The sequence below is a fragment of the Lampetra planeri genome, chromosome 22 (genome assembly GCF_965212315.1).
Source record: "Lampetra planeri chromosome 22, kcLamPlan1.2.h2, whole genome shotgun sequence".
Classification (NCBI taxonomy): domain Eukaryota; kingdom Metazoa; phylum Chordata; class Hyperoartia; order Petromyzontiformes; family Petromyzontidae; genus Lampetra; species Lampetra planeri.
The window spans coordinates 228,672-238,362 of record NC_136128.1 but is presented as its reverse complement, the minus strand read 5'-3'; the positions used below and the strand labels follow the sequence as shown (position 1 = coordinate 238,362).

Sequence of the window (9,691 nt, the reverse complement as noted above, 5' to 3'; positions counted from 1 at the left end):
GAGCAGTGTGAGTGAGTAGAGGGGGGTGAGTGAGTAGAGCAGGGTGAGTGAGTAGAGCGGGGTGAGTTTGCACAGCGGGGTGAGTGTGCACAGCGGGGTGAGTGTGCACAGCGGGGTGAGTGAGTAGAGCGGGGTGAGTGAGTAGAGCGGGGTGAGTGTGCACAGCGGGGTGAGTGTGCACAGCGGGGTGAGTGAGCAGAGCGGGGTGAGTGAGTAGAGCAGTGTGAGTGAGTAGAGGGGGGTGAGTGTGCACAGCGGGGTGAGTAAGCAGAGCGGGGTTGGTGTGCACAGTGGTGTGAGTGAGCTTCATAGTGATTTGAAGCTTTTGTGACTGCTGGAATCTATACTCTTTGGTTCTTTTGGTAATGTCACGTAGGTATAAAATATATCACGACGTTTCGGGCGCAATACAAGCATCCATCATCAGGTGGGAATGCATGGTCTGCTGCTGAGGCAGACTGTTTTAAAAGGTTTGAAATGGGTGTAGCTGAAGAGTCATAAAGAAGTGGCCGGAGCTAGTGATGTTAATGTGAGAAATTAGCATGTAACTGTAAGATCGGAGAGCGCCCTCCTCGACGAAGGTACGGAAGTGGCTATGTTAATGTGAGAGACTCGCATGTTAATGTAAAATCGAAGAGTGGTGCAATCCAAAGGCATGAGTGCAACCCAAAGGGTACAATGCAAAGGACATGTGAGTATGAGAGATTTAAGAGAGAGGCATTGAGAGAGATACACAGAGAGTCGGAAATAGCAGCTGACATAGGCAGGTAGGATGGAAACATCAGTCAGTTAAGACTTTACCTGGTTAATAACGTCCTTCCAATTGTAATAAAGGTCGTGGAAGCGACTTATGGAATCCGGTCTTTATTTGTCTTTCTTTTACAACACTCCTTCACGCTGCTGACAGACAGCGTGAGAGGGATAGAGAGAGAGACACGCGCGGCCACGTGGCAGCCTGGACCCCGCTCCCGCGTGGCCTCACCCTCCGTTCATTCCAGATCTGACCACGTGTTGTTCGTCTCCACCCCTATTTAATACCCATGTCACGTGGTACCTTTCCACCAATCCTGGTTAACCTCTATGGAATCTTCTAGACTCCATCGTATGCTCCCGGGACCACGCCCCAGAACCAATCCTCTACTTACAGATGTCACCTTCCCATTACGTCAGGGCCACGCCCCTAGACTTCCCCCCATTGGTTATGGGCCAGGACCGGCAGAGCCAATCATCGTAACGAGTTGTGATCCATCAGCAACCCGGATATATCCTCACATTACATCACCCCCCCCCCCCCCCACCGGTGTAAAAAGTTAGCCGTCTCGGCTGGGAAAAGAGTGACAGCAACGAATCCCTTTGAATAACATCTTAGGGCGTCCATGACGCATTCACAAGGTAAGGGAGAGTACGCGTCAACGCGCAGAGGAATTAAAACATTAAAACAGCAGACATACATTAGGGCGCCCCTGTAACGCAGTAACACCAGGGTGACAGACCGCAAGGAAAACAGTGTTAGCGAAATGGGAGAGACTTCGACCGCGTACGCGACGCCGGACCCTCTCCTTTCTTCGCGCGTGGTTGCCTCGCCGACTGTTCAGCAGGAGGTGGTTGCCGTGGAGAAGAAGAAGAATTTTCGGTTTCCGTTGTGTCTGGGACAAGCCCCGTTGGAGGTGGAACGTCCGGGGTCTCGTCGTCCTTCAAAACCTGTTCGTCTGCGGGGGGTAGAACACAGCCCCGCTGTGGATCAATCGGCGATGCAAGTGGCACATTTGGCACGCCAGACCCCGGCAGGTCAACAAGTGGGGATGAAGGGCCAGCATGTGGGTCAACATAGGGCTTGAGCCGCGACAGGTCCCCGCCAAGGCTTGTGCAGTTTAGGGGACGTTCCCACTGGCACCTGAGGGCAATGGAGCCATGCCATATCGACCACCGACCAAGGCATGCCAGTTCGCGATCGACGCTCATACCTCTCGTTCCTTGCCTGCGTACGGGCCGTCGCACATCTGGCGGTCTCTCGCGCCTCCGTAACCCGTTTAAGCGAGTCCCTCACGTGTCAGGCAAAGAAGGGGACGGTTGTTTCCCCACTGCACCAAGTTACACATCAATCGGGGGTACATTCTCACGGCCATACATCAGGAAAAATGACGAATATCCTGTGGACGCGTGCGGAACCATGCGGTATGCCGCCAGAACGCCCGGTATTTGCAAGTCCCAATCGGTTTGTTTTTCACTCACCGTGTGTCAAAGCATGGCCGAAAGGGTGCGGTTAAATCGTTCCACCATGCCATCCGTTTGCGGATGGTAAGGGGAAGTGCGGATTTTCTTTGTACCCAAGCCAGAGCACACGTCTTTGAGCAATTTAGAGGAGAAGTTACGTCCTTGATCTGTGAGCAGCCATTCAAAAAAGCCTCGGTGATGGATGAGGCCGTTTGGTCAGGCAGAGGCCAGCGAGAAAAGTATTTGACCCCGACCAAAAGGTATTTATTTCCCCTAGCCGATGGAGGGAACGGGCCCAGGATATCCAGAGCAACCAGCTCATTAATACGGGATACCTCGATCGATCGTAGGGGCGGGACATAATTTTGACGTGGCTGTTTCCGCTTCGCACAATCATGGCATGACCGGATAAAGTTAGTGACATCCGCTGTCATGCCAGGCCAAAAGAAATCCTGCTGCATCGCGTCTAATGTTTTCTGCACGCCGAGGTGCATCAGCTTGTCGGCGTGCAGCGCGCGGATCAGATCGTGGCGAAGGGACGTCGGCACAACCAGGCGTGAATGGTCCAACAACCCATCCGTATACATCAGTAATCCTGCCTGGCCCCGAAACAACTGCCATTTACATCCTGCCAAATGAGATCTCGGTTTCCCGATCAGTTCTCGCAGTGGAGCCAAAGAGGCATCAGCCTCTTGCTCGCGTAGCCACACCGAGTGCGGCAAATGCAGTGTATTGTCGGCGCCAACGGGCACATCCTGGCCCTCATCGTTCGACATCGCCCCCATGACCGGACAGGGCGGGGTAGGCAGCGCCGCACAGCGGTGCGTACCCGTCAGACAGGCGCAGGGAGGAGTCGGGGACAACCTAGAGATAGCATCCGCGTTGCCATTTCGAGTACCCTTGCGGTACGTGATATTGAAGGAAAACTCCTGCAGCAATTTTAACCACTGAGCCAATTGACCGGACGGTTGTTCCAATTTCAAAGAATATTGCAAGGCAGCATGGTCAGTGCGCACGAAGAATTTCCTTCTATACAGGTACGGCCGGTACTGGCGAACAAAATGTTTGATTGCCAGCAGTTCCCGTCGCGTCACGCAATATCGCGTCTCGGCAGGAGACAGAACCCTGCTGCCGTATGCCACCACTCGCTCGACTCCGTCTTTCCGTTGCGACAAAACGGCCCCTATGCCGATGTCGCTAGCATCCGTGTCAAGGATGAAAGGCTGGGAAAAGTCTGGGTAGTCGAGTGTCGGAGCGGTGGCCAGGCGATCCCGGAGAGATTGAAAAGAGCGCTCCTCTTCCGGGCCCAATTTAAATCTCTGATTTTTTCCCGCCAGTACATGCAGCGGCTTAGCCAGCGTCGCGAAATTCTTAACAAATCGGCGATAGTAGGATGCGAACCCTATAAACCGCCGTACGTCGCCCACTGAAGTGGGCATGGGCCACTCTCGGACACACGACGTTTTCTGAGGGTCCGTGGACACCGTCCGAGCTGACGATGTGTCCCAAGTAGCGGACGGATCGTTGCAAAAGGTGGCACTTATTTGGTTTAAATTTTAGGTCAGCCGACCGCATCCTCTGGAAGACAGTTTCCAGTCGTTGGAGGTGTTCCTTGAAGGTGCGACTGAATACGATGATATCATCCAAATATATGAGGCACGTTTCCCACTGCAGGCCTGCTAGCACCAGTTCCATCAGGCGTTGGAACGTCGCCGGTGCTGCATTCAAGCCCATAGTTAGGCGGTTAAACTCAAAGAGGCCCTGTGGCATGCGGAACGCCGTTTTCGGTCTGGGGTCTGGACGCGTCATTGAGGGGAAGCTGCCAAAACCCAGACGACAGATCAAGGGTAGAGAAAAAATTTGCCCCCGACAAAGCGTCCAACGAGTCGTCCATCCTTGGCAAGGGGTATGCGTCCGCCACGGATATATTATTCAATCGGCGGAAGTCTACACAAAACCTCGTCCCGCCATCCTTTTTTTTAACCAGCACCACCGGCGCGCCCCAAGGACTGTTGGACGGCGAAATTATATCGGTCGCCAACATGTCGTCCATCGCGCCACGCACGTGTTCCCTTTCTGCAGGGCTCATGCGATGCGGGTGCATACAAATCGGTCGCACCGGTGTCGATATGGTGCGACAAGAGCGAGGTATGGCCCAGATCCAAATCATTTTTACTGAAAACGTCAGCATACTCCGACAATAGTGAACGCAAGGTGCTCTGCTGCGTGGCCGACAAGGACGTATTTTCCCCGCACAATTCTGTGATCCATCGATCGTCCGAACGATCGGATCATGGCACGCCAGCATCCATTTTGGTAGGTTGGTCGCTCTCAAAGCTGGTGAAATCGGTAGTGGCGTGAGCCAACACCGAGCCAGCCGGGACGACGACCCGGTCCGAGCCCCCATTTAACACTTGTATAAACGGGGCCTGACCAGGCCGAACGATAGTTTGAGCCGCCACTAGGGAAAAGGATTTTGCCACCGAGTTCGACGGGGACAGCAACATACCCGTCGCATCGTCCGCGGCTTCCAAGCGCTTTCGGTAACGCAGCGGAATAAGCATTTGTGAGCCTGATGGTACTTCCACCGTAACAGCAACAATCGCACTAACAGTGTTTCCTGGGGGCGAACAGCCCAGCAGGGACGGCAGGAAGGACATTCTACGGCCCCCTGGCATTTCCAAGCAACCCTGATCGACGAGTATTTTAACGGGCATCCGGCGAAGGAAATCGGTGCCCAATAAGCATGGGACGGCCAATGAGCACGAGATCAAAACTGGTCCCTCCGCGGTGATATTCCCTATAGCAATGCGCACATCTACTCGCCCCAAAATACCCATGCTACCCCCATTCGCAGCAACGCATGCGTCGTTAGCCGGTCGGAACCGCGACGTAGGAATGGACAGGAGATGAAAAATAATATCAGAAATGATGGTTGCAGACGCGCCGGTGTCCACCAAAATACGGACATCGATCCCTTCGATAGTATCCCGTACCATGATAATTCGTTTTTGACCCTTCTATCTGGCAACAAAACTGACACCTTTTTACAAGGAGTCATGTTTGCATAGACCGCAATACCTGCAGTCATAATACAAACAAAAGACATAACTCTGATAATGTGCACTGTCCTTGAAGTTGATTGGTCCACACCCGAGACAGCTTTCCTTAGAGCCTAGTCTCACATGGGCCATGCGCCTTTTGGCGTCATCTGGTCCAACCCATGTGAGACTAGGCTCTAAGGAAAGCTGTCTCGGGTGTGAACCAATCAACTTCAAGGACAGTACACATCAGAGTTATGTTTTTTGTTTGCATTATGACTGCAGGTATTGTGGTCTATGTAAACATGACTCCTTGTAAAAAAGGTGTCAGTTTTGTTGCCAGATAGAAGGGTAAAAAAAACAATTATCATATTTTTACTGGCAAATGAGGTTCACATGGAGTATCCCGTACCGTCGAGGACCCCGACGCGGCCGCCACCACCCTTCGAGCCATTTTTTTCCATTGTGTAACCGAGTGTGGCATCGACCCAGGTGACCCACAATTCCCTTCAGGAGTGCAAACATGGGTGCGAGTGGATGCGTGATGTGTCAAGACCTGCCGGGTGTCCGATATGTGCCGACTTGCCCGAGGGTGCCGTGGATCCGCGTCCGGTGGAGGAGATGGAAGTCGGCCCGACGGGAGCTGAGGAGGTTGAAGTCGGCAGCGGCAATCCCGGGCGAAATGGCCTCGTCGGCCACACTTCAAACACGTGGCCGCCGCCGCCCGGCGGTCGGTCGCCCCGGACCCCGCTCGTGGACGTCTGGCCCCATCACGCAGCTCGCGTGGCCGGCGTTTCGAAACCCAGCGAGGAACAGCTGCCATCACCTCGTCGTCGCTGGAGTCTTGGGGTCTGGGGAGCCTTATTTGCCTAACGGGCTGACTCATCTTACCCATTCAGTATACCACCCGCTATTGACACGTGCCTGCTACTAGAGGTAAGGATGAAATATGGAAATGTACACAGTGCCCAACCATGCTACTACAAATGCATCAATAAAAAAATGTCAGCCATGGCCTGACTCATCTGCAGCACCTATGCCGGCATCTTCGCGGTTGGTGGTTTCGGCACCATCATATCTTCCTCGTCATCCTCATTACCACTCTCACATATGAGCATATCCAACTCGTCCTTTGTTAATTCGTATTGGTGGGATTGAAGGAGTTCCTCATTTGCCTGGATGTCAACCAAGCCTTCATCCCCAACGGCATGTGCTAGCTTCACGGAAGTCATACACAGCTTCATTCCATTACCTTCAACACGCCTTCCAAGTCGTAGACTTAACCTCTTTTCTATGCAGTCAGTTTTTTCAGTTTTCAGTTTCATTTATTTGGTATAGCCCTGTGAGCCATTCGGCTCTTGAATCGGGTGCAACCGCAACAAACAAAAACATGAACAAGAAAACATATTAAAGTGACTATGCGCAAACAGAAAAATCCATGAAAAAACTGCAAAGTCTTCCAGAAAAAAAGCACCGTACACCAACGCTGTGCAAAAATGCCAGTGGGATGCAAGTCAAACAACAACAACCACAAGACATTTTTCGATTTAAAGCTTTCGTGACTTCAGTGATTCATCTTCTTGGTTCTTTCGGTAAAGTCACGTAGAAGGGAAGTAATAAAATAATAAAAATAAAACATAATAAAACAATTCTCACGACGTTTCGGCCACAACGCAAGCAGCCGTCCTCAGGTGAAAATAAGGTCTGTCGAGGGGACAGCGTCTGAATGAAACAGCACACGTGCTTGGAGCATATATATATTCTTAGGTTTTTTCGGTAAAGTCACGTAGGTAAAACATTAAAATTGATAAAAGTAAAATAAAATAAAAATCACGACGTTTCGGAGGCAACACAAGCTTCCGTCTTCAGGTGGAACCGTCACAGCCACGACAGCTGTATCAAGTAAAAAAAAAAATGTTTTACCTACGTGACTTTACCGAAAAAACCTAAGAATATGAATCCTTGCAGTCACGAAAGCTTCAAATCTAGAAGCATATATATAAGCTGGGTTGGAAGGGGGGAAAAAGAGCGCCTTGACAAAGGAATATGCATATCAAGAGGCATTTAGCATATTTATGGGAAATGCAGGTATGTGATTAGTACTACTCATGCCCGTGCATTATGCAAGATTAGCAGCATCAAAGGGAAGGGATATGGGAAATGCAGGTATGTGATTAGTACTTCTTATGCCCGTGTATTATGCAGGATTAGCAACATCAAAGGGAGGGGATATGGGAAATGCAGGTATGTGAATAGTACTACTTATTCCCGTGCATTATGCAGGATTAGCAGCATCAAAGGGAGGGGATAGGGGTAGCATTAATAAAGGGAAGGAGTGTTAATAGTATGTAGCTGCAGTAACTAAAACCACCACGTAAACAACTAAAGTATGAACTACATAGTATCATCAGTATACTAAATATACTCTACAATAAGCTGAGTTACTAACAGTAAGTAATACATTACAATTCTACGTCGTAAAAAATATATAATATGCTTCCATCTAAACTTTATTCTCTTACATCACACGAGTCTACACCGTACTATATACTGCCATAGACAAACCCAACATTAAATTATATACTGTATTGCTATAAACCACCCGGCCGGGTACGGGTACCCGCTTGCGACGCTGGTGCTGCCGGGTACGGGTAGGCCGTGAGTCACTGGGAGTAACCGTTTGTCACTCATTTCCCAACGTCTTGTCTCTTCTCACAATTCAAGTTTCTAGAATCAACCCACCCGCGCCTGCAACATGGCTTCATCCTAGAGGTCGCAATCGGGTACCCGATACCCTACCCGATACCCGGTTACCCGTACCCGGCCGGGTATCGGGTAGGGTACGGGTAGGGTACGGGTACCCGTACCCGGCTGGGTACGGGTACCCGTTTGCGACCCTGGTGCGGCCGGGTACGGGTAAGGAATCAAAACCCGTTTGCGACCTCTGCCTACTATGCACACCATGCTGTACACACAATATCATACACACCATACTATAGACAAAATACCATACACACTACCATACACACCATGCTATACACACACTACCATACACAATACCATATACAATAGCATACAACACAATAGCATACACAATACCATCCACACCATGCTATACACGCACTACCATACACACAATGCCATGCACAATAGCATGCACAATAGCATACACAGAATAGCATACACAATACCATCCACACCATGCTATACACGCACTACCATACACACAATGCCATACACACCATGCTAACCACATTAACGTACACACAATACCAGAAACACACTACAATACACATGGTATACACACAATACCATACACACTATGGTATACACACAATACCATAGACACCATGCTATACACACCGTGCTATACACACAATACCATACACACTACCATACACACTGTACTTTACACACAATACCATACACACAATACCATACACACCGTACTTTACACACAATACCATACACACCATGCTATACACACAATACCATACACATAATACCATACACACAGTGTTGTGTGTTTGGTATTGTTTGTGTACCATGCTATGTAGGCTATTGTGTGTGTACCATGGTGTGTATAGTCTGGTGTTTACAGTATTGTGTGTATGGCATTGGGTGTTTGCTGTTGTGTGCATAGCATGGTGTGTATGCTATTGTGTCTATAGCATGGTATGTATGGTATTGTGTGCGTGGTTATGTGTGTATAGCATGGTGTGTATCGTATTGTGCAGTTTTAATGCGGTTTTAGGAAAGGGCGGTCCTGTACAGATGCCATATTTTCTGTCCGTCTGCTACAGCTGAGGTGTAGGGAATTCCAACAAGACCTACATATCTGCTTTATTGACCTGGTCAAGGCCTATGATACCATCAGTATGCCTGCCCTCTGAGTTGTTCTGCGTGCTTTCAGAGTCCCTCACCCTCTGCTCACGATCACTAAGGACCTTCATGATGGTGAGCAGGCCCGGGTAAAGCTACGTGGCTGGGAGTCGGAGCCATTCCCTGTACACCTTGGGGTGCGACAGGAATGTCCTCTGGCTCCCACATTATTTTACATCTATTTTTACCACGTAGTTCGTGAAGCCTTCAATAGCTGTACTGGAGGAATTTCCATCTGGTACAGATACAATGGGAGGCTGATCGATGCCCGGGTGCGGTCAAGGGATGGCTCCCTATTGCTCAACCATGTTACGTATGCCGATGATCTGGTAATTGCTGCTCACTCAGACGAGGAGTTGGAGGCGCTGCTGCTGAACCTGGAGCTTGCCACTAAGAGGTGGGACCTTGCCATCAGCCCCACCAAAACTTAGCACCTGCCTGGGTATTTTGTACCATCGGGCACTCCATCCCCACAACTCCCAATTGCTGATGGGGCAGTTGTGGAGAGAGTGGAGAGTTGCCCATACCTGGGCAGTGTGCTCATGACCGGCTCC

The 9,691-nt window shown here is 50.3% G+C and overlaps 1 protein-coding gene across 1 annotated transcript in view; it reads left to right on the top strand.

Moving 5' to 3' along the window:
• The window catches only part of PEX3 (peroxisomal biogenesis factor 3), a 62,062-nt gene that overhangs the window by 1,112 nt on the left and 51,259 nt on the right, over positions 1 to 9,691 (top strand). The window lies entirely within an intron of this gene.